The sequence below is a fragment of the Crocodylus porosus genome, unplaced genomic scaffold (genome assembly GCF_001723895.1).
Source record: "Crocodylus porosus isolate Cpor-Errol unplaced genomic scaffold, CroPor_comp1, whole genome shotgun sequence".
In the NCBI taxonomy this organism is placed as follows: domain Eukaryota; kingdom Metazoa; phylum Chordata; order Crocodylia; family Crocodylidae; genus Crocodylus; species Crocodylus porosus.
The window spans coordinates 12,807,547-12,829,447 of record NW_017728920.1 but is presented as its reverse complement, the minus strand read 5'-3'; the positions used below and the strand labels follow the sequence as shown (position 1 = coordinate 12,829,447).

The 21,901-nt window shown below is 41.6% G+C and overlaps 1 protein-coding gene across 1 annotated transcript in view; it reads right to left on the bottom strand.

The window, feature by feature from the left end:
* Positions 1–9,867, bottom strand: part of PCDH15 (protocadherin related 15) — a 904,082-nt gene extending 894,215 nt beyond the window's left edge. The window contains exon 1 of the mRNA XM_019538590.1: positions 9,849–9,867. The gene's annotated coding sequence lies outside the window, so the exon portion shown is untranslated. The remainder of the gene's footprint in view (positions 1–9,848) is intronic.
* Positions 9,868–21,901: the final 12,034 nt, after the last annotated feature.

Genomic DNA, 21,901 nt, shown 5'->3' with positions numbered 1-21,901 from the left:
CAGGCTAAAGAGTCCCGTGGCTCTCAGCCTGTCATCGTAAGATCTGTTTTCCTGATCTCTGATCATGCACATGGCTCTCCTCTGGACTCTCTCAAGCAATGAACAACAATCACAATACCATTCAGAATTATGCTGAAATGATCCGTTTGTCTTAAAAATATACAACACGGTGATGATTTCTACTTTCACCATTACCAAAGTTAGGGTTGGACCCAACAGCCTCAAGCAATCACTCCCTACTCCCTCGAGTCAAAGCTTGAGAGATGGGTTGGGGGGAAAGGAGGGCAAGATAAAAAGGAAGTAAAAAATGAAACAGAAGACTTTTAAATGATTTATTGTTTTAAAAGAACAAAGAGAAGAAGAGCCTACCTGGATAGGCCAAAAATGTTCTTTCTAACTGTAATGGGTATTTTATATATACACATATTTTTGCCTCTTTGCCACATTTCTACTGCTTTCCTACTTGTTTTGAAAAAGGTGAGCTTGAGATGTTTATCAATTAAATCTTTTAGTTGGTTGTAATTAAATGCACTAAAACTTGCAAAATATTGACTATGTAATATTTACTATTGTAATTTTTTCTCCCTCTTCCACACCTCTGCCCCACTGATTTCTAGTGTTGCATATATGTAGTTCCTTTTTGGAAGAAATCCTGAAATATCTTTAAGTATCTATGCTTTTTAAACATGGTACTGATGCATGGGTCAAAAAAATCATTAATTGATCCATACCCTTTCAACTTGGTAGGTAGGTGTGTGCGTGCATGTGTGTGTATGAGTGATACATACCCCCCCCAACCTGGACTAATTTCTTAAAGAAAAAATGTAAACCATAGCTGTTCTGTGCACAGTTGCCCTGGTATTCATTCAACTTTGGATTAGAAAGATGATAATTTGTCTGTCCTATTTTCCATACAAGTAGTAGTATTATTAGGACTCAAAGTCAAGAGCAGGCTAGTCCCTGGCTGTGACAGTGGGGACCATACACAGCACACAGGAACACCAGGAACCCTGACGGGGTTGGGCAAAGAGTCCTGGGAAAAGGCAAATACTGACCTGGAGGGCAGGAAGAGCTGGGACAAAGGCAATGCATGGCACTGCCATGCCAGTTTTTGAGTTTGCTGTCAGTCAAACTAGGCAGTGCCTAGCTAATGACTTCAGCCACTAACACAGCCACAAAAAGTTTAAAAGGCACTGGCAGTGCTGAAGAGAGGAGGCAGACAGCTGCCATGGGCCAATGGAGGTGGGGGCAGAGGGCTTCTCGAGATGCTGAGGCAGTGGGGCACTCGGGCTGCAGCACAGCCCCAGGCCCAGCAGGCTGGCATAGGTATTCCAGCTCATTCACACTCATAGGCTGTCTCCTGAGAGGGGTGGAGATATAGAATATAAAAGTGAAAGAGGTTAGCTGAGCCTCTTTATAGCTAGTCCATTTATGGTGGAGGCTTTCTTTTTATTTTCTTTAATTATGATTTTGAGGAGCCTGTTGGGCCAGGATCGTTGTGGTCCCTTTAGCCAGGACCAGCTTTAGGTGTTACACCCAGTGGGCAAGGGAAAGGCAACTGGCTGGAAGGGCACCATGTAAATTTTGCCAAAGCTGGTGGCAACCCACTAAAACAACAGACAGCTAGACATAGGGTGATGACAGCTGAGTGGGTCAGAAAGGCCGAAGCTGCTGCAATAGATCATCAAGCATCAACATCTATGGTTGGTGTGTGCATGGAGTGTAGAGGAGGTAGAGCCCCAAGGTCAGCCATAATCAAAACATGAGTACCCTTAGCAGGGATGCATATTATTACACCCTTAAACCCCTATTTTAAAATTCTGATAACATCAAGACATGATGGACAAGTTGGGGCAGTGTTCCTGCTTAGGGTACTCTCGAGAGCGGCTCTCTGTTGAGTGGTAACATGACACTAGCTAATCAAAGTCAAGTCACAAAGATGAATAAGGAAGAAAATCCTTATATTCCCTGGGCCTTAAAGCCTGTCAAATTCATAAATCACAATTTCTTGATTAAATTACTTAAGCTGCCCGTATATCTCTATAATTAGCATCCAAAATACACAAAAATTAAAATAGGATAAGAACTTAATATTAACCCTGAATTACTAGTTTGCTTTTAGAATGCTCAGTGCATAAGACACTTTTGTTTTTGTTTTGTTTTGTTTTGATAATTCATTCCTTACATAGTCATTGTTAGTTATAAAACATAGAATTTCAACCCTACACTCCTATAAAGAGATAGGAGCACAATGTACTTAGGGTGTGCAAAATGGGCCCTAATTGATTCAGATTTGGATCTGGCCCAAATCAGGGGCAGTGATTTGATTCATTGACTTGGATCACTGTCCAATTTGATTTGGCCAAACCCAAATCTGAAGATTTAATGCTGATTCAGAGAATCAGCGGTTCGGCTGTAGGCACAGCTTTAATATTTTTTTTATAAACCTTGACGTACCAGGCATGGCTTATGAGTGCTGTGATGTTGGGGCAGATGGAGCATCCCACAGGAACATGGGGGTGGCCCTGCTTGGTGGAGAACCTGGAAGCAGACCAGAAGTATTTCTGGTTCACTTTCGTGTTTTCTGCTGAGGATGCAGCCCGCCCCCCTCCCCCCCAGCTTGGTGATCAGCCACAGGGGTATCCTGGGTACACCCCCAGACCCAGGAGGCACAAGATGCTAAGCCAGTGGACAGTGGGGAGGAGTCTCCTGCATGCAGTCTGGTGGACCAGAAGTCCTTCTGGTCCACTTCTGGGTCTGCAGCCAAGCACGCTGGGGAGCCACCTGCACTTCTGTGGGATGCTACATCTGCCCCACAAGCATTCATGAGCCACCTGCTACCTGGAGGTATATAGAAAAATCATTTAAAGTTATGTCTATATTTGAGCCACCGAATCTTTCCAAATCTCTCGAAACTGATTCAGAGGGTAAAAGTGGCATTTATTGAAGTGGGAGAATTTATTTCCAGTTTTTCACCAATCAAAAATTTTGCTCAAAATTTTTAGAAGAATTCACTTCCAGGCTTAGGTGAAACATGGAAAATATCAAAAGCAAGGTGAGTTTTTGGTAAATTACATCAAAAAGGGATTCAATTGAAAGTCCTGATATAATGTATTCCTACAATAACACTGACTCCACTTTTATAGGTTATTATCTCACTTATCAATAATGTGCCATTTTCATTCATGAAGTCATTTATTCTCATTGGGTGTGCCTACATGAGACTGTCACTGTAGCAATGACGCTGTTGCTACCGCACAGTAGGGACAAAAACAATTAATGTGCCACCATACTAAAGCAAGTACTAAATGACTGTGCAGTACCAACTGTGCAGTTAGGGGCATGTGGAGATGTGACAACTCTGTAGTAAAACATACAAACATCGAGATCTTATGTTTTCTTTTCATACTTTGAGTTTGCTGACCTGTTTTAAATGACCTTAGCGTTCCAGAATATATAGTTTAATTGGAGAAAAACTTCCTGCTGGGAAAATTCATTCAACATCTGCCACAACTATAACTAACTTCTATTCTACAAAACAGGTATGTTTTGCTATGCTTGCAAGAGCATTCAACCTTATCTGCAGTGATATGAGTCCTTTTCAAACTACCCAAAAACCTGTGATTGGATGTTTTGACCGCATGACTTATATTACCTATTGCAGGTTAGCTAGCACATAGTTTTGCTGTTCACTTCCCAGAACCCATCAAATTTTCTCCTACAGTACTATTTTATGGACCACTGTGTTTCACAAATCATATATTCAATAGTCATAGTGAAACATGAAAGTTGACTTTTTTACTGAGATGATAATAAGATTTTTTTTAAGGATGTGACATTTCCTTTCTTCATGAAATAAAATGATACTGATCAAAACAGAAGTCTTGTATAAAAACCAAAGCAAAAAAAGATCACGAACATAACAAAAAAGGCTCTGTCTGGAGGAATGGATACACTTTGGAATGAAGAAGTGCACTCAGTCAGTTAGCATATCCTGTACTCCATTTGGATGGAGCCCAGTCACAGTTTCTAGGTAGCAAACTGCATTCATCCTTGAGTTTGTGGAGTGTTGACTATAAATGTTTTGGAAAAAAGTCTCCTTCTGTAAAAAATATCCTATACTGTACCACTGTAGTATAGTTAATGTAGTCCCAGTTCCTATACTGTCTTTCAAATATAATAGTGGCATTTCTGCTTCTTTTGGCTTTTCAAGTTACTCAGTATAATCCTATCCACTATCTGAGTCTCTGAATTTCACATAATATGTATAAGTTTGCTTTGTTTCTGCATCTTAGTCTGAATTAATTACTAAGTGTACTGCTTTCAGGTTCTGGGCACATGCTGTTTCAATCCAGTATGTCCCCCTAGACATCTAGGCCTCATCTTAATCCTACTATGTGTCTGCACATATAAATTCTAGAGGGATTCTGATGCTCACTACAGATGCTTCTTAGAGGTGTGTGAAACAGGTTGTATTTGATTCAGATTCAGATTCAGCCCAAATCAGGGACAGTGATTCAATTGCTTGATTCAGATCACTGTCCCTGATTTGATTTGGCTGAGTCCTAATCTGAGGATTCGATGCTGATATGGAGAATCAGCAATTTGGCCATAGATATAGCTTTAAATGTTTTTTCTACATACCTCAAGGTATCAGGTGTGGCTTGTGAATGCTGTGATGCTGGGGCAGATGAAGCATCCCACACAAGTGCAGGGGAGTCCTCTGCATGCTCGGTGGCAAAAACAGAAGTGGACTGGAAGTACTTTTGGTCCACTTGTGGGTCTGCTGCTGAGTGCATCGGGAACCCCCTGCCCCGTGCCCTTCCAGCTCAGCAGTCAGCCACAGGGGAACCCCAGGTGCACCCCCCCCCAGGCCCAGGAGGCACCAGTCACCAAGCTGGAGGATGGGGAGGGAGTCCCCTGCATGCTCTGCAGTGGACTCAGAAGTAGACCGGAAATGCTTCTGATCCACTTCTGGGTCCACTACTGAGCTCGCTGGGGACACCTTGCACCAATGCCCCCATGGGATGCTCCATCTGCTCCAACATCTCAGCATGCACAAGCTGCCTAGTACCTTGAGATACATAGAAAAAACATTTAAAGCTGTGTCTATGTCTGAATCATCAAATCTCTCTGAATCTCTCTAAATTGATTCAGATGGTTCTGATTTGATTCAGAGAGATTAAAGGGTTTCCTGATTCAATTCGGACTCAGAGATTCAGCTGCCAAACTGGGCCGAATCTCTGCTGAATCGAATCAGCAACTGAAGCATCACACAGCCCTAGTGCTTCTGCCTCAAATTAAACCCCATGATTTCTTCACTGTCAGTGACAGCCACTCCTTGCCCAACCCCATTTAAGCATAGAGATGTGGGCAAAGCATTATTCAAGCATCACTATCTATGGTCAGCTTATGGAAGGAGAGAAGATGTAGCTTGCCAGGGGAAAGCCTGTGGAAGACTGATGCTGACTGATATTATCAGTTCTGACTGCTTATAGCAACATTTCTACCAGGTAGGTGATAAAGAGAGAAGTATATTTTGGAATCAAAACTTAGGAAACTAGACAGACATAATAGACATAACTAAACATAATAAGGGATAATACTGCTGTGTCCTCTTTCTACCACCCAGCAATAAAAAGAGACACTGCTATAGGATACTGGTTTTTAACCTTTTTTGACTGAAGTCACCCCTGTTAGGCTTAAGGCACCCCCTGGAAAATACCAGTTCTGAGTATTCTGGGGGTTTGTTCTGTTTGGGGTTTTTGTCTAAAGAAAATAATAGAGCAATTTTTTTGTTGCAAAGATTGCAGAAAGATTATAATATTTCAGAATATTTTTGGAACTATGGATTGCTATTTGAAATCCTTGGGTCTCTCTTCTAAGTCAGGTTTGCATCCCTAACACTGTATGGAATCCCACGATATTCCACAGCACCCTTGAATGTATCTTAAGGCACCTCAGGGTGCCACAGCACACTGGCTGAAAATCACTATTATTGGATAATAGAAACTGCACACGTGGAAGTTTTCTCTCTCCAAAGGTACAAGTGACAAGCACTGAGAGGGTTTGTTTCCTGTGTTTCTAAGAATAAGAATCTGACTGTGAAAGGAGAAGCTAGGGACAAGAAGGCCAAGCACTGCAGGTAAAAATAGGGCATTTATGTAACATTTTCCAATCTTGCTTGGGAGATGACTCTTGCCAGGTTTCTTCCTACATGTGGATACTTGGAATGACCACAGTCCTGTTGTTAATTTGATATAGGGATTGACAATTTCTTCAGGCTAGTACACTGGAGGGCTCCAAATTGGTTGGATGGCAGCTTCCTCCGCAGGTCCCATGGTGCTCATGGGAAGCTCTCCTCCCATGAGTTAGCCTGATCCTGGAAGGTCTTTCATTATCCTCAGAAGCACTTCTGACTTGACTACCTCATGTTTCTGCAAAGCCATCTGTCAACCTGCATGTGGTTGCTTCATCCTCCACCTCATCCCTAGGGGTGAGTGCATGTGGCCTTTGATCTGGCCTACTGGTACAGTGGGTCCCTGGTTCTCAGAATGATGAAAGGCAACTGGGACATCTTTCAGATCCATAGGTCCAGCAGAAGGGGCAACAACCCCATTCTCACCACAAGGAGGCAGACTTCCTGTGGCTCTTATATAGTTCACCCTGGGGTCTGCCAGTTTCCCCAGTCAACTTCTCTTGTGCAGACAGATACATAGTCATTAATGTTACCATAAATGACACTATCGCACTATTTGATTTAGTAACATAGAGACATCTTTTGTCCCTTTCTCCCTCACATAAGAGGAACATATAAAACCTTTCATATAAAGGTTATGCACGTCAGTGGTATCATTCTGTGTCAACTTTTTCTCTCTTGTTGATCTTAATCTTGTGACTGTCAGAGAACAATGCTTCCATGCAAACAAGATACTTATTTACAAAAAATAATAAATTAAGAGCATGGAGTTTTTTTAAAATCATTTACAAATTCTTAATAATAATTATTTCAATGTATGTAAACAGCCCTTACATAAAACTTGTCACCCCACCTCAGTTCCAAAAGATCTGTTTTTCCTTTTATCCTGAATAACTGAAGTGAAAACATGTTAATATTGTTATTGATATTATTGTCACTTTCCTGAGAAGTGGCATGTTTGAGGGTCTTACAAAGAGATGAACAGAGTAGAGGTTGAGTCAATCATATATTTTTTTTCTACCTTGGCCATAATGGTGACCAGAATAGTACATAAAAGTTCCATTTGTACAAACGTGAATTACAAAGTCATTTTATTTCTGTCTGCTGCTAAAAAATATGTCCTCTACTTTCTGTGACCCAGGGTTTTTAATATTTAATTTATCCTGTTTTGTATATTTCCTTTCCTTACAGTCCAGTCACCTGGTCCTCACTGTTTTGAACTGTCCAAGTAAAAATTTTGAAAGGTGCTGGCAACACATGAGTTAAGTTGTGATCATGCGCAGAGAACCCAGGCTCATGGAAAATTCCACGGTGTGCCCAGCATGTGCCCCCTGGGTGACCCCAGGAGCTGTCAATCTCTGGTGACCTACTTTTCAGCCCTGCGCATGCCTGGTTTCCACACAGAGCTTGATCAGACGCATGCTCAGTTAACAAGAGCATGACGTAATTGTACCAGAAAATTCTGATTGCCAAGCACCCTGATTGGCCAAGCGGTTGCTTTAAAGGCTAGTGAGCCCCCAACCTTGGTGTGGGCGTTGGAGGTGTGGGTTGTTTTGGGCATCATTGGTGTGAGTGTGGAGAGAGAGAGAGCTGCTCAATCTGCTAACAGAGGCTGCTTTTAGCAGGGACTGTGAGGCAGAGAGAGTTTGGGATTCAAACCCCCGGTTCTCCTCATAGCTTCACACAGCGATTAACCTCATTGATTTCGTTTCTCTCATATTGATTCCTCGGTTATCAAATGTTATTTGGCTTTGAATTCAACTTCGATTTTTGCGTATAAACTTTGATTCTTGTTTCTACTTACCTGGTTTTTGACTGACTTCGGCTTCGTTTATTGGCTCCGATCTGGCTCTTCCCTACTCACCTCAACTGTATCTCTGCTGCATCATATCCCGGCTCTCGACTTCAGCTTTGTTACTGACCACCCATTGTCCATCACTGGACTGGCGTCACGACCGACGCGTTACAGTTTTGTTTGTTCGTTTCCCATTTAATGAGCTGTTGACCAGCCCTGGGACTCAAGGAGTGAGCACCCGCCCCTATCCCGCACGGGGTAGATAGCAAGGGCTCACTCCGCAACCCTGTGGGCCAACAGACCCCTCTGTTGTTCGTTGTTATCATTCCATCCACTGTAACTGAAGATCAACACCTACACCTCAAAAGCATAAGTTAAATAAATCCAGTTTGTATTTTGAAACCATACACTTCTGTGCCTCAGAACTCCACGCCAGTAATCCCGCCTGTATCATATCCGATCTGCCACCCCGACCAACTGTGACACCAGGGCCTGGCTCATCCCAGCTCCAGGACATGAACCAGTTAGGAAAAAGAAATATGTTGCATAAAATAGTCATAGCTTTGCTTCTGAGGATAACTACACATAGTTATGATGCCTTAAATGTATTAACCTATCCATCTGGTTTTACTATACTTTAAAAAAATATGTTACCTAGCATTTTTAAACATTCCAGGCTATTTTCCAAGTCTGGAAATGGTCTTAGTCTATGAAGAGCTTCATATCATACACTTGGATCTTTCTAAGGATAGGAATAAATTATATCACCATCAAAGGATACTGATATGAGCTGCTATATTGCAACTGCATAATTGTGTCATAGCAAAACTGCTCCAATCCTGCTTCTTCCAGGGTTAGAGTAATTTAGCTCACTTTCTACAGGATCATGCAGACATAATAGTTGAAGTATAACAGCTGCTGCAAGAGGCTAGAATATATTTTAACTATTTCGTAATTCACAACATGCCTCTCTCTCAACTATTTATCATATTTTTTCTCAATTTTTGAACACTAATAATGTCAATCCAATATTGCCTGAGTTTATATCCCTTCAAGTAGAAAACTCATGTGAGGTTTGATATTACATTAATATCGTTTCAAAATCCATGACAAAAAGAAAATGTTTTCTACACAATATAATAATATTTATAAGATTTTCCACATGACCTAAAGTCCACCAATTTACAGACAGCAGAATACATAACTGGTACAGGTTTAATACAGAAATGAAGTTATTTTTTCCAATCATTGTATTCCCACAAAAGCTCTATCTTTCTCTTTCTCATGTGTGCAAACAAAGTAGCATCAAAACATTAATGTAAATTTTAAAAGATTACTGGCACTAAATAGGAAAGTTTATTTCTTGTATTTTACACCTGAATTTTAGAATTAAATTGTTATTTCAAATGAAAATAACTCAAGAAGTTTCAGCATGTTTTAAAATACACACAGAAAAAATTCATACATATAGTATGAACCTTTGTAAACTTTTTTCCAAATAACAAATGTTTCCAAATGAAGAAGCTTGACTTGCATTTCATTCTACCTTTTCCAAAAACAACACATAATACGCATATTACTACAGAATACTGCAGTAACAAGAAATCTTTCCACAGATCTAGTGTGTCAGTTCATTTGCTAATGTCACCCTTTAACTGATCTAAGACTATCTTCAATCTTCTTTTAATGAGAAAGAGAATAAGGGGAGGATTCTTTAACACTGTTATTTGCATTTCATAACTCCTCAGAGACACAAACAGTATTCAAATCCTACCTTTTTTTTTTAGAAGTGCTATTCACACTTTCTTAAATGCAAGCTTTATGAAAATGGCAAAAGGGAAAAATATTACATACCGAGTTAGAAGAGAGGGACGATTCCTCCAGTTCCCTCTAGTTCACTCTTGCCCTAATTGTGCTTGGAAGTGACCTATAAATGAGACTTTAAAAGAAAAATAAAATGTTTGAATAATACTTGTTTTTAAATTGAAAATAAAACATAAATAGTTTATCTGAGCACCAGTGACCATCGTTTACTTATATTGCCACATCCTTAATGCTCAGAGCTTTACTATAGCTAACTATTTATTAGCACTGCCTTACAACAGATTTCCAAACACGGGAAGGTGCAGGAAGCCCACAGGTTTATTTATCAATAATCTCAAAATGATTTAATTAAAGTTATTATCACAATATTATCTGAAATGCATCAGCTCCTGGGGATGGATTTTCACAATAACCAATTCTTGCACGGCAGTTAAGATGCAAAGTCTGTTAGTAGATACACCTTTATATTCAGTATACCACTGGCTTTGGAGCTCAGACTAGATTTAGCACAGTTTGTCAAAGACAAAAACAGGATGATTGTGGGTAGATAATAATGGACCATCCAATTTAGTGATTTAAAGTTTTTCTCTTGTAAGAAACAATTAGTTCCAGAAAAACAGAAGCTTATAAATGAAAAAAAGACTCACAGCATAATTCCTACACATGCACGTAAGCAACGTTTAAGTGGTGGGGAAAATGGTATCTATAATACAAATGTATAGTTTCTTTATTGTAAATGTATTTAATACCCTAGGCCAGGGGTTCTCAAATTTTGTGATACCATATCCCCGAGTGCTGGATGGCAGCGGGGGCAGGGGATGGGGAGCTTGCATGTGGCAGTGCCGTCCACCACTCTGCACCATTGCTGCACACTGCTTCCCTACACCACTGCGCATACACCCTGCGAAGTTTGCGGCCCCCTTTTAAGTTGCTTGCAACCCCCTGGGGGGTTGTGACCCACCCACAGTTTGAGAACCACTGCCCTAGGCATTTTATTTTAAGTTTATTTTGGGATTTATTAGAAGCCAGTATTCATATGAGGAGAAAAAAAACTGTAAAATTAAAAATTAAAAATAGTTTGTTTTGGATCCGAACTATATTAAAAGGAATAAGTAAACTGTTGGTAATTAGTGTATTACTTCACCTGGGATTAATGAAGCCATTCATATATTTCTAGGGGTTTTTTTAATATAGAACAAAAATGGATGCTTATAGCTGTTAACTTCAGGAAGAGTAGATGTGTAAACCATAGTTCAAAAACTGTACTTAGTGGCTGCATCCCCATGAGCACAGCCATGTGGTACATGGTGCTGCAGACACATATGCAGAGCCATATACCACATGTTCAGGTGTTCAGAGTTTTGACCACAGGAGATTCCAGAGTGAAAAAGACCTGCACAAAAAAAGTGGGGTGGTGCATGTGGGGACTATGCATACTGCCAAAAACCAGAGCCTGGATGCCCAAAGCCATGCTCTGGCTGCCAGCCAGGCTCTCAGTAGCAGAATCACCACTGCTGCAGCCCCAGGAGACTCCCAGAGCCCCAGGTAAGGCTGCTGGGGCCAGCCCAGTGTTAGCCCCAGCCTCCCCTATCCCACCCAGGGTAACTTGCCATGTGCCAGAGGGTGTGTCAAATGGGCATTCCCTGGGGACAAGTAGAAGTGGCACAAAGTGTTCCACTGCTAGTTGTTCCTGTGGAAACAAATGTCCACACTTACATGGACATGGCCAATGGGTGCATCTACATGTGTTCTTTACTGCGCAGTTGACTTATTACCTCTGCAGTCAAGCATCACTGTCTATGTGAGCACCACTTTTAGGGCACAGTAAATTAATTAACTTTGCCATAAGTACCATAGTACCAAATGATAGTACAGGGACAGTACTATGTTGCAATGAAGTAAGCTAGTACTCTCTTACAGTGGAGTAAGATAAACTGCAGTGAAATGTATATGTAAATGTTGACCTAAGCATAAACTGTGCCTGGTTAGCTTGGCCAGTAGGGGGGCAGATCACTTGCTGCCTAGGCACATAGCTTGTGCCCTAACCTGCCCCTCTGCCACCCAACACCACCACCCAGAGGCCAGAGGTGAACTCCTAAGCTTGCTGACAGTCTGGGCCTGCTGTCCTAGGTGCATATGTAGACACTGTGCCCATGAGCAGTTAACTCCAGCTCAAACTGCACTGCAATTTATTTCATTGCCTTAATTTCAGGTGTAGATGTACCCAATGAGTGTTTCCAATAATAGACAGCCCTTGAAATTCTACAGTTATAGCTATTCACTGAAATTTAGAATGAAGGAAAAGAACAATAAAAGTAAGAAACCCAGTCATTCTCAGACTCTACAGAATAGTTTTCTCTCAGACATAAATTTTGAGTATGTTTGTAAATGATATCTTTTCTTGCTCTGTGAAAATTCACTCATTTAAATATTTTCTAGCAATGGTATTTGTGAATCAGCTCAATTATATAATAATAAATTGCTATTCATTATATGCTTGCTATATAATTCACATGGTATTTATTTCTGCCCTAATTGGATGGTGTATGCCAGTGACGCTCAACCTTTTTGCCCAGTGGTCCAGCCAGACAGTTCCTGAGCTGCCTGCAGGTGAAATAGGGCTGGTGGTCCCAATCCACTGCTATGGACAGGTGCACTGGGAAACCAACTAGCTGCATGGAGGGAAGTGGGGGTAGCCTGGCCTTCAACCAGCCGTTCAGGGGAAGGGGGTTTGGCCCAACTCCAATCTGGCCCTTCAGTGGGAAGAGAATGGGCATGACCGGGCCCACGGACTGGATGCCATGGATCCATGGGCTGGAGGTTGGACACCCATGATTTATGTAATTAACTACTAGTATTCAAATGACAAATAGCTTAATATATGGCTGAAATTTACATAATGTTGCTTAGGTAAGATATTGATGTATTATCGGAATGACAGCACAGATTAAGAATTGAATTGCATTATGAATATGATAATAGAATTCAATCTGATATGGTTGAAATTATTTTATTCACTGCCATATTAACACAGGATTTTGAAAAGTGAAAATGTTCTGTATTGGGATCTTTACATTCATACACTATATATATATATATATATGTGTATATATTCTACATGGGTGTGCACATGTGCATGTGTGTGCATACAGTCCATCAGGCCACGTTCAATCTGGCAGCTCCTTCACACCCCTACACTTCCTCTCCTTCTACACTTCACCTGCATGCCACAGTGAGTCCCCCTGTAGCTCCTCTCTCCTGCTTACCCCCTTTCCTCACTCACCAGCCCTACTCTGCTGTCCCATCATTCTATGGGTATCAGAGTCTGGGAAAACAGCAAGTCCCACCTGGAAACAATGCCTCCTGGGATGCTGGAGGACTGGAAATTGGTCATTTAATCTCCATGAAACATTTAGAAATTATACAAAATCAAGCTGCCTAGAACAGCTCAAGTGTAATTCTTGCATCAAGTGGCTTAACTCTAAAATGCATGGAGTGCACTTAGCACTAGTTAAGCAGTTGAAGGTGCAATCATTCAAGTTTTGAGTGCTCTTAACACAAGCTAATTGTAATATGTAATCTCATCCTGAGTGTTATCATATTTTATCCGGAATACTTCACTAGTACTTAAATCTGTACAATGGGTGTAAACATCCAGGAACAAGAGGTTATTTCCTTAGAAAAATGCAAAGTCTGTTTAAAGCCTCTATGTCCATAACCAGATACTTTTGGTTTTTTTTCCTATTATTGGTACATATATACATACTTTGTTTCTCATATGTGTAAGAGCTGCAACATACTTCACTGCATATAGTATAGGTTCTCAAACTGTGGTCCATGGACCACCAGTGATCCCTAAGCTCCATTCAGGTGGTCCGCAGAAAGGTCATGGAACATTCTAGAATATCTGTACTTGTAAGGTAAGACTACTGACATTAAAATATGAGTTGTGTGCTTTGATTTGTAGAATAAAAAAAAGTTTAAGTGGTCCACCAAGACCCTCAGCAATTTTCAAGCAGTCCACAAAAAAAAAAAAAAAAAGCTTGAAAGCCACTGGTATAGGAAACTTCATTAGCTTTTTAATGCCTTTATTACCATGTTCATTCTGAAAAAACTGTATATAATATAATCTCAACTCAGTATTTTCATTACTTTTCTTACTTATGTTTCATCTAAGTATACAGAAAGCTGAAAGGGTAATCTTATCTTATTTGTATTCACAGTTTATTCTCAGATGAAGATCCTCTACAGCTCAGTTTTAAATAAAAATTAACAGAAGCAGGTAAGGCAAATTCCAAAATATAATAATTTAACATAAATTATATTTGCCCTAATAATAAAGAAATAAATACATCATAGATTTTTTTAAGGAAAGCTCTGCCTAGCCTCTTTTTAATTCTCCATCACCTTTTTCCTTTGACACCTAGTGAAAATGATAATCTTTGCATTATGGCAGGAATGTTAATAAATTTAGATTCCAGTAGACCATGAGAGGAGAGAATTTGTTTAACATGATGGAGAATGCCTTTTCTTGAGCTCCTCCCCACCATTTGAAACAAAATAACTCTCTCGACTCTCCAAAGACTTTAAGTATAGCATTGTTGCAACAAGAAACCCATTTCTCATGTAATTTATACTCATTTTATGTTCCTAAGATAACACCAACACTTTCACTTTGAACTAAGAAGTAAGAATCACCAATACAGTTATAGACTGGGAAGTACCATTCTAAGTAGCCACATCAGTGGAAAGGGATCTTGGAGTCATAGTCAACACAAAAAATTAACATGAGTTGTCAATGTGAGGAGGTAATAGTAAGGCTAACTGCACTCTGTATTGCATTAGTAGGTGCATCACAAGCAGGTCTAGGGGGCTGATACTTCCCCTTTATGTGGCATTGGTGAGGCCACAACTGGAGTACTGCATCCAGCTTTGGATGGCGCACTTCAAGAGGGATGTGGATAACCTGGAAAGGGTTCAGAGCAGGGATACTCATATGGTTGAGAGCCTGCAGGTAAGATCCTATGAAGGCAGACTGAGGGACCTGAATCTCTTCAGCCTTCACAAGAGAAGGCTGAGAGGTGATCTTGTGGCTCCCTACAAACTCATCGGGGGGGGGGGGTCAGGGTCTTCAGGGAATAGGGGATATCCATTTATGGACATACTCTGTTTACCAGGGCACCCCTCAGGGTTACTAGAAACAATGGCCATAAACTGAAAGAGAGCAGATTTAGTTTGAACATCAGAAATAAACTCTTTATGGTGAGGGTTGCCAAAATACGAAATGGGCTTCCAAGGGACATGGTGCTTTCCCCTACCTTGGAGGTGTTCAAAAGAAGATTAGACAAGCACCTGGCTGGGGTTACATGATCTCAGCACTCTTTCTTGCCCAGAGCAAGGGGTCAGTCTCAATGATCTAATAGGTCCCTTCTGACCCTAGAAATCTATGAAGTAGTCAGTAGGAAGCAGAAAGCATTGGCATGCTTACCCTGGCATAAATATCCTTGATTTAACTGATCATTGAATTCATTTCTAAAGATGTTAAAACATACAGAGCAATCACTAAACCTAATAAAAAATAAAGCAAATCTTTAAATGAATAATCTTTTCTCTACACCAGTTAATTCTGATAGTCTATCAGTGTTGTAAACCGTAATTTCAAGGGAATGTATCTCAAGTTTCATCTATAGTTTAACAATCATGGTACAAACTGTCTCTTCTGATAATGATTTGAGTTGATATGGACACACACATAATCAAGCCCACATTATTTAGACAGAGCCTAAGTCTCTTAATCCTGAAGTCTTTGGTTCAATCCCAGATTACATACATGATGGACTACTGTAGTGGAAGATTCCTCATACCAACAGTTCAATGTTCTCAGTTTTGACAGAGACAAAAGGTGTATGGAAACATTAAAATGAACAGGTGGAAGCAGAGCCATCCCTGAGGGGTTGGGGGGGCAAACTGGGGTGACCACCCTGGGTCCTGCACTTTGGGGGCCCCTGCGGAGCTGGGCCAAGTGGCATAGTGACGCTGTGCTGCCACCAGCTTACCGTCCAGCCACTTGGTACCCCCCCTCCCTGAATCTGCCACCAGTGTCCTTGCATCTGGGGGCAGGGCCCCACACCCTGCTCAGATCATCTCTGGGTGGAAGTTTAGCATTTTAGCAGTCATCAACCTTACCAGTAGAACATTATGTAAATATTTAGGGGTCCAGCTGCATGCTCTACAGACAGGCTATGCTGAGAATGGCGTGAAACCAGAGGACCCCAGAGAACACATCCTAACTTGCTTTGCAGCCTCCCCAGTCTACCAGGAAACAGTTGACAGCACCCAAGGAAACAGGTCATAGCTGATTGGCAGGTGATCCCAGAAGACTATCTCCTTGCTTCCCAAAATCCCCTTCTCTCCCATCAACTGTCAGGCTATCAGACAGACTTTTCAGGCTGTTAATTTCACCTCTAAGAGTATGCAGTAGTCTAACCACAGTGGCACCAGCTGATGGACCTAGTTCCTGTGTACATTGGGTGAGTCTGATTGGGTTAGGTGCTGGGAAGTTGGGGTTGGGTGCTGGTGAATTGGGTGCTGGTGCTGGCAGGTTGGGATTTGGTGCTTGTAGGTTGGATGTTGCTTCAGTGGCAGGACTGAGGATTTCATTCCTAGTGGGAGCTAGGTCAGGCCATCATGTTGGTGGGTGGGGGTTGCAGTCAGTGGCAGGACTTTTCCTCCAGTGCCATTGGGACTGTGCCACAGAAAAGTCCTACCACTGTGACCAGAGATGGGGCTCTGACCATGGGAAGTCCCACCACAGCACCTAGAGCTGGAGCTCTGGTTTTATTGGTTGGGCTTTGCCCGCAGTACAGCTGGGACTATGCTACAGAAAAAACCCATTACCATAGCAACAGCTGGGGCATCTCAACTTCTGGCGGGGTGGGAATTTTGCCCATGGGGCATTGCAAAACCTGAACCCACAGTCCTGCTTGTGGATTTGTCAGTGCAGGGGTCTGTATACTTCTCATGTGAGAGAGAAGCCTTCTCCTAATTCCCCTACCTCCTGCAGGAATGGCAAATCAAACCCAGAACCCACATGGGGCTGCAGGCACTGGACTCTCAAGTCCTGGAGGAGGAATTTCCCCCACCCCCACCTCAGGGGCATATGCAGAGCTCTGTACCAACAGCCCCAAGTGTAGGGATAAAGTGGCAGCTTTGATGTGCTCAACACTTAAAAGGTGGCGCCTTCCCCCTACATGTGAGCTGTGAATGCAGGATTCTGGAGTGCCCCATGGGGCTAACAAAGATGACACTGGCAGCCGCACACAGGGCTACAGGCACATGGCTCTGAAATGCCACATAATGGAGGAACATCTCCTTGGCAATACACATAAAACCACTACCCATGTTCCCCTGGGAATGGAGGAAACAGTGGGGAAAGCTCCCAACCTATTTCCCAAAATAGACAGTCTTTGGTTTAGGAAAGAGGGAGGAAGTATTTCACCCTTTTCCCCAATTCCCTACCCTCCCAGGGCAACTTCTGGAGGTACTGGAGCAGTAGGACAAAGCCTCGTGCATGCTTGTCACACTGGGGACTCCAGTCTTGCAAGTGGATGGTAATGGCTTCACCACCCAGGTTCCAGCTCCTAGGCTTTAAGTGCTGTCCTGCTGCCTACCGTAGTGGCAGAGGCAACATTTAAAGCCTGGGGAGTAGGGCTGTCAGCTGCACAATCCAAAGTTGTAGCCCAGCCCCAAAACTGTCTAGGGAGCAGGGGCAACCTTTGCCCTGTGACTCAGCCGGGGCAATAAAGTCAGGCACTTATTTTTCAGTCTTTTGCTGAAACTACCAACAGTACAATTCAGAAGTGATCAGCAACTAGGCTAAAACAATCTCAATTCACAGGGATCACCAAATAAACTAGTTAGGAGGCTGTTTCCAGTTGAGTTTGGTGTGGTGGCACTTAATGATTTAAAGGTCAGCTAGAGAAAGATTCATAGATGCTCTGACTTTGATAACATTTCTTAATTCAAGAAAATTCATACAGAGAAATAAAAATGTGAATATTTGTTGTTTTATGTGAACTCATCTGAAAAGGTAGTCTGTAGAATATGAAATCTCATGCATGTCTGAACTAGTTAGTTTATAAGATGCCACACACCCTGCCTTCTCCCTACAAACATGTGTTGGTAAGAATCCACCAACTTTAAAAAAATAAAATGAACTACTAATAATTCTTATTTCCCAGGAGAGAGGCATTTTAAAAATATTTTCTTCTTTATCACTTTAACACTGAAATGTTACTTCTTATACCTTACTTTCTATCTCAGCATTCATTAGCACCTGCTTCCAGTTCTCCCAGGCTATTTGCTGACATAACACCACTTGTGTTTTCAGTCATGAAAAAAAATCCTAAAACCATTTTCTCCCATGTACAGTCAAAACCAAATGTATATTAACTGTGTTTCTTATGTCTTGTGATTTGTTTTCCTGAACAAGATTTAGAAAAAGGGACTACATAACACCGTCATGACGGAGTTTGCCACAGATGTGTGAAACAAAAGGAATTGGCTAAACAAAAGAACAGTGATTTGGATAGATGCATTCTGCAATGTATTCACTGATCTTCTGTATGATGAATCCATCCGTCTCTGATCTGCACACCTTAAAGTGTGATCTCTCTGATCTGTACACCAATCTGTACTATACCAGTGTACTCAGTAAGTAGCTAAGCAAGGAAAAGGGAGGTGGAAAATGAGTACATTTAGAAAATGAGTACAATGGATATAGTTGTGAGATCAGGGAATGTGAAGCCTGATGTAACACATACCAAAATGAACTCAATTACTCAATCTATCCATCATAAAACTCTTTCATATATGTAAATACTGTATTTACTCAAATCTAAGTTGACCCTGAATTTAAGACAACCCACCCAGTAATTAGATTCTGTACATGGAAAATTAATTTTCCATGCATAGAATCTGATTATTGGTGGGGCTGTCTTTAATTCATTCCCCCATTACTGCAGGGGGGTAAGAAATGGAGGGCAGGTAGTGTGGAAAAGTCAAGCAGCTTTCCCTCTGCTTGTGTCTGCTCCCCATCAGACTTATGTCACCTCAGGATCCCCCTTCCCCCTTTCCTCTCTACTCTTCCCTGCCCTCCAGCCTTTGATCCCATCTCCCTCTTCTTCTCCTAGGTTAAGCTCCCCCCTCCCTTCTAGTTTCTGCTCTCCCCTCCCCCAACCTCTGTTCTAGCATGGGGAAATGAACATGGTCTGAGCCCCTCATAGCAGCCATACAGGCTGCACATCATTGCTATGAGGCTTGGCTGGAGCTATACTTAGTGCTCCAGGCTGCAGTGTGGATGGAGCCTGTCAGTGCAGAACAAGGGTAAGGTGGGGAGAGAGAGGGGGGGAGGCAGGGGAGCAAAAGCCGAATGGGGAAGCAGAGATAGTGCAGTGCAGAGGTAGCAGGGGGCAGGCAGCAGCTGTAGCTATGGCCTTAACCCCAGGTGGGGGCTGGAGCCTGAGCCACAGCATCCACCTGTCTCCCACCACCCTCATACACTATTTGAAGATGAGGGGCATTTACCTCCATGTTAAATGGGGGGTGGGGTGTTAGGGTAGCGTGTTATATTTTATGCTTTAAAGTTACACCTGTTTATAGAGTGGTGAATTATAGTATTGTTTAAAGTTTTCTTTTATATTCAGCCTAAAGTTATATATAGCCTCGCTGTTATCTGAACTTTTCATTTTGCTGGTGTGCAATATCAGCTGGTTTTGCCTCTTTCAAGCAGCTTATGGCCTTGAGTTTGCTTGCATGGTGTTTCTTTCCTTTTCTATTACTGTGAGAAATTTTTCTAACACAACATAGTAATAGTTTTTGTTACCAGCTCAAATTAACTGGACTTGGCACTAACTAGCTGACTCAGAGGGATGAAATGATTGGATATGTTAAGGAAAAGTAAAAAGGAGACCAATGAACAATGCTCAAAGTAAAACACTGGAAAAAGGCCAAATTCAGAGGTGTGCTTGGGATGGGTCTGTTGAACAAAGAAATATGCTGACAGAATAAAATATAAACAATATGGTGACTGCAGAGACCAATCCAAAAGCAAGAAGTCATCAAAGAAGTTAAGTTATAGAAGGGAGCAGAAAGTAAGTTAAGTGTATTATCATCATCGTCAGCCTTGAACACCTGTCTGTACTGTCCCAGCCAATGATGCACCCTCTGCGTCAGTAACTGAGTGGCCATCTTTTTGGGTTAGCAAAGTAACATATGGGATTCGATGAGATTATTGTACTAAGTTTTTTTCTCTCTCTGAATATAGAAACTGCTAAGATAATACTTGTTGTACCAATAAAGTTAGACGGTGATTTTAGGACACTGAGTTGTCAGTGTTCATATTTCACATTCCATTTAAGGCTTAATTGTGTTTTAACAATCCCTAAGCACTATCTTCTGGACAGTGGTGTTAACAGGGTGGAAGGGAGCCTTGTCTTAAAACTGAGTAAATATGGTACATAATATTTATATTACTCCTCACCAGAAATTGATTTTCAGACAGAACCACTTGAACAATGTTCTAAATGAGACATGTTCTTCCTGGTTTGTGCATCGTTTGGTTTCATATACTTCAGGGAAAATTGCACAAGTAGAGTCACCGTGCCACCTGACAGCCTGGCAGTGAAAATAATTGGCATAGTGCTTTAAGGTTCACGGATTCTGAGACAAACTGTAGTATATCACATATTAATGTGTAAGCCTAACAGTGAAGTCAGTCTAATGCTGTTGGACCTCTAGGTCAGAATATTACCATTTCTACTGACACACTGGATCTGGAGTTGAATGCCAACAAAGATATTTATTACTATAAGACATGTTTATTGTGATTTAAGGCATGTAAGAAAGAGGTGTACATTTGATGCAGTCTTCCATGATTTAATGGCTTAAATTTCTCTTATGTCGAGTGATGAGATAAGACAAGAGTGAAAGTTCACAAGGTCTGCTTACTCTTCTTATGTTTAAATTATTTGGCCTTAATGTTGGTATGTGTTTTCAAATAAAATGGAAATATTGCAATAGTTAAGAGTGAACTCACACTTTTCACTTTAATATGAAATTAACCACATGAACATTAATATCAATGCTGTTAAAAATAAATCATACTGTAAATATAATATTTGTATTCTCAGAAACTCTGGCAAATGATGTACTAGGCATGTAAGTTCCAACATAGTATTATACTGTGGCAACCAGCATGTTTTTTTAACATCTCCCAAAAATGTTGATGTGAACACCTTACACATAGAAAAGAAAGGAGGGACATCAGGAGAGACACCAGCTCACAAAGTGTTAGCACAGACTTAGTGAAGGCGCACTTGGAGGGGCTGGACGTGTTCAAATCAGTGGGCCCGAATGAACTTACTCCAAGGGTGCTGAAGGAATCAGCCAGCGTCATAGCAGAGCCACTGGCACAGCTGTTTGAGCACTCACAGTGCTCCAGTCAGCTCCCAGAGGACTGGAAAAGGGGCAGTGTGGTCCCTATTTTCAAGAACGGGAGGAGGGAGGAACTGGAAAAAAATAAGCCAGTTAGACTCACTTCTATCCTTGGAAAAACTCTGGAAAAAATTATTAAGGATCACATCTGTGGGATCCCAGCAGGGGAAATAATACTGAAAGGAAATCGGCATGGATTCATTGCAGGTAGGCTAATCTTGTTTCTTTTTATGACCAGGTTACAAAATGCACAGGCAAAGGAGTTGTTAGACCCTGACTCCATGTGGCACCCAATGACTATGAAGATGATGGTCCAAATACCCATGGATCCAGTTACTCATTAGCCAGAGCAGAGCAGGGAGCAAACACCAGCACATGTTGCTCACAACAGCTTTATTCAGAATGGAGACAGCCTCAGACATTGGTCCTCATGCCATAAGAGATGAGGTCCTAGCCTGGACAATAGTTCTTTTCACATTTTATACACCTTGGTTTATACCAGCGGGGTCCCTCAAGGCTCTGTCCTTGGACCCATACTGTTCAACATCTTCATTAATGATGTGGACATTGGAGTCAGGAGTGGACTGGCC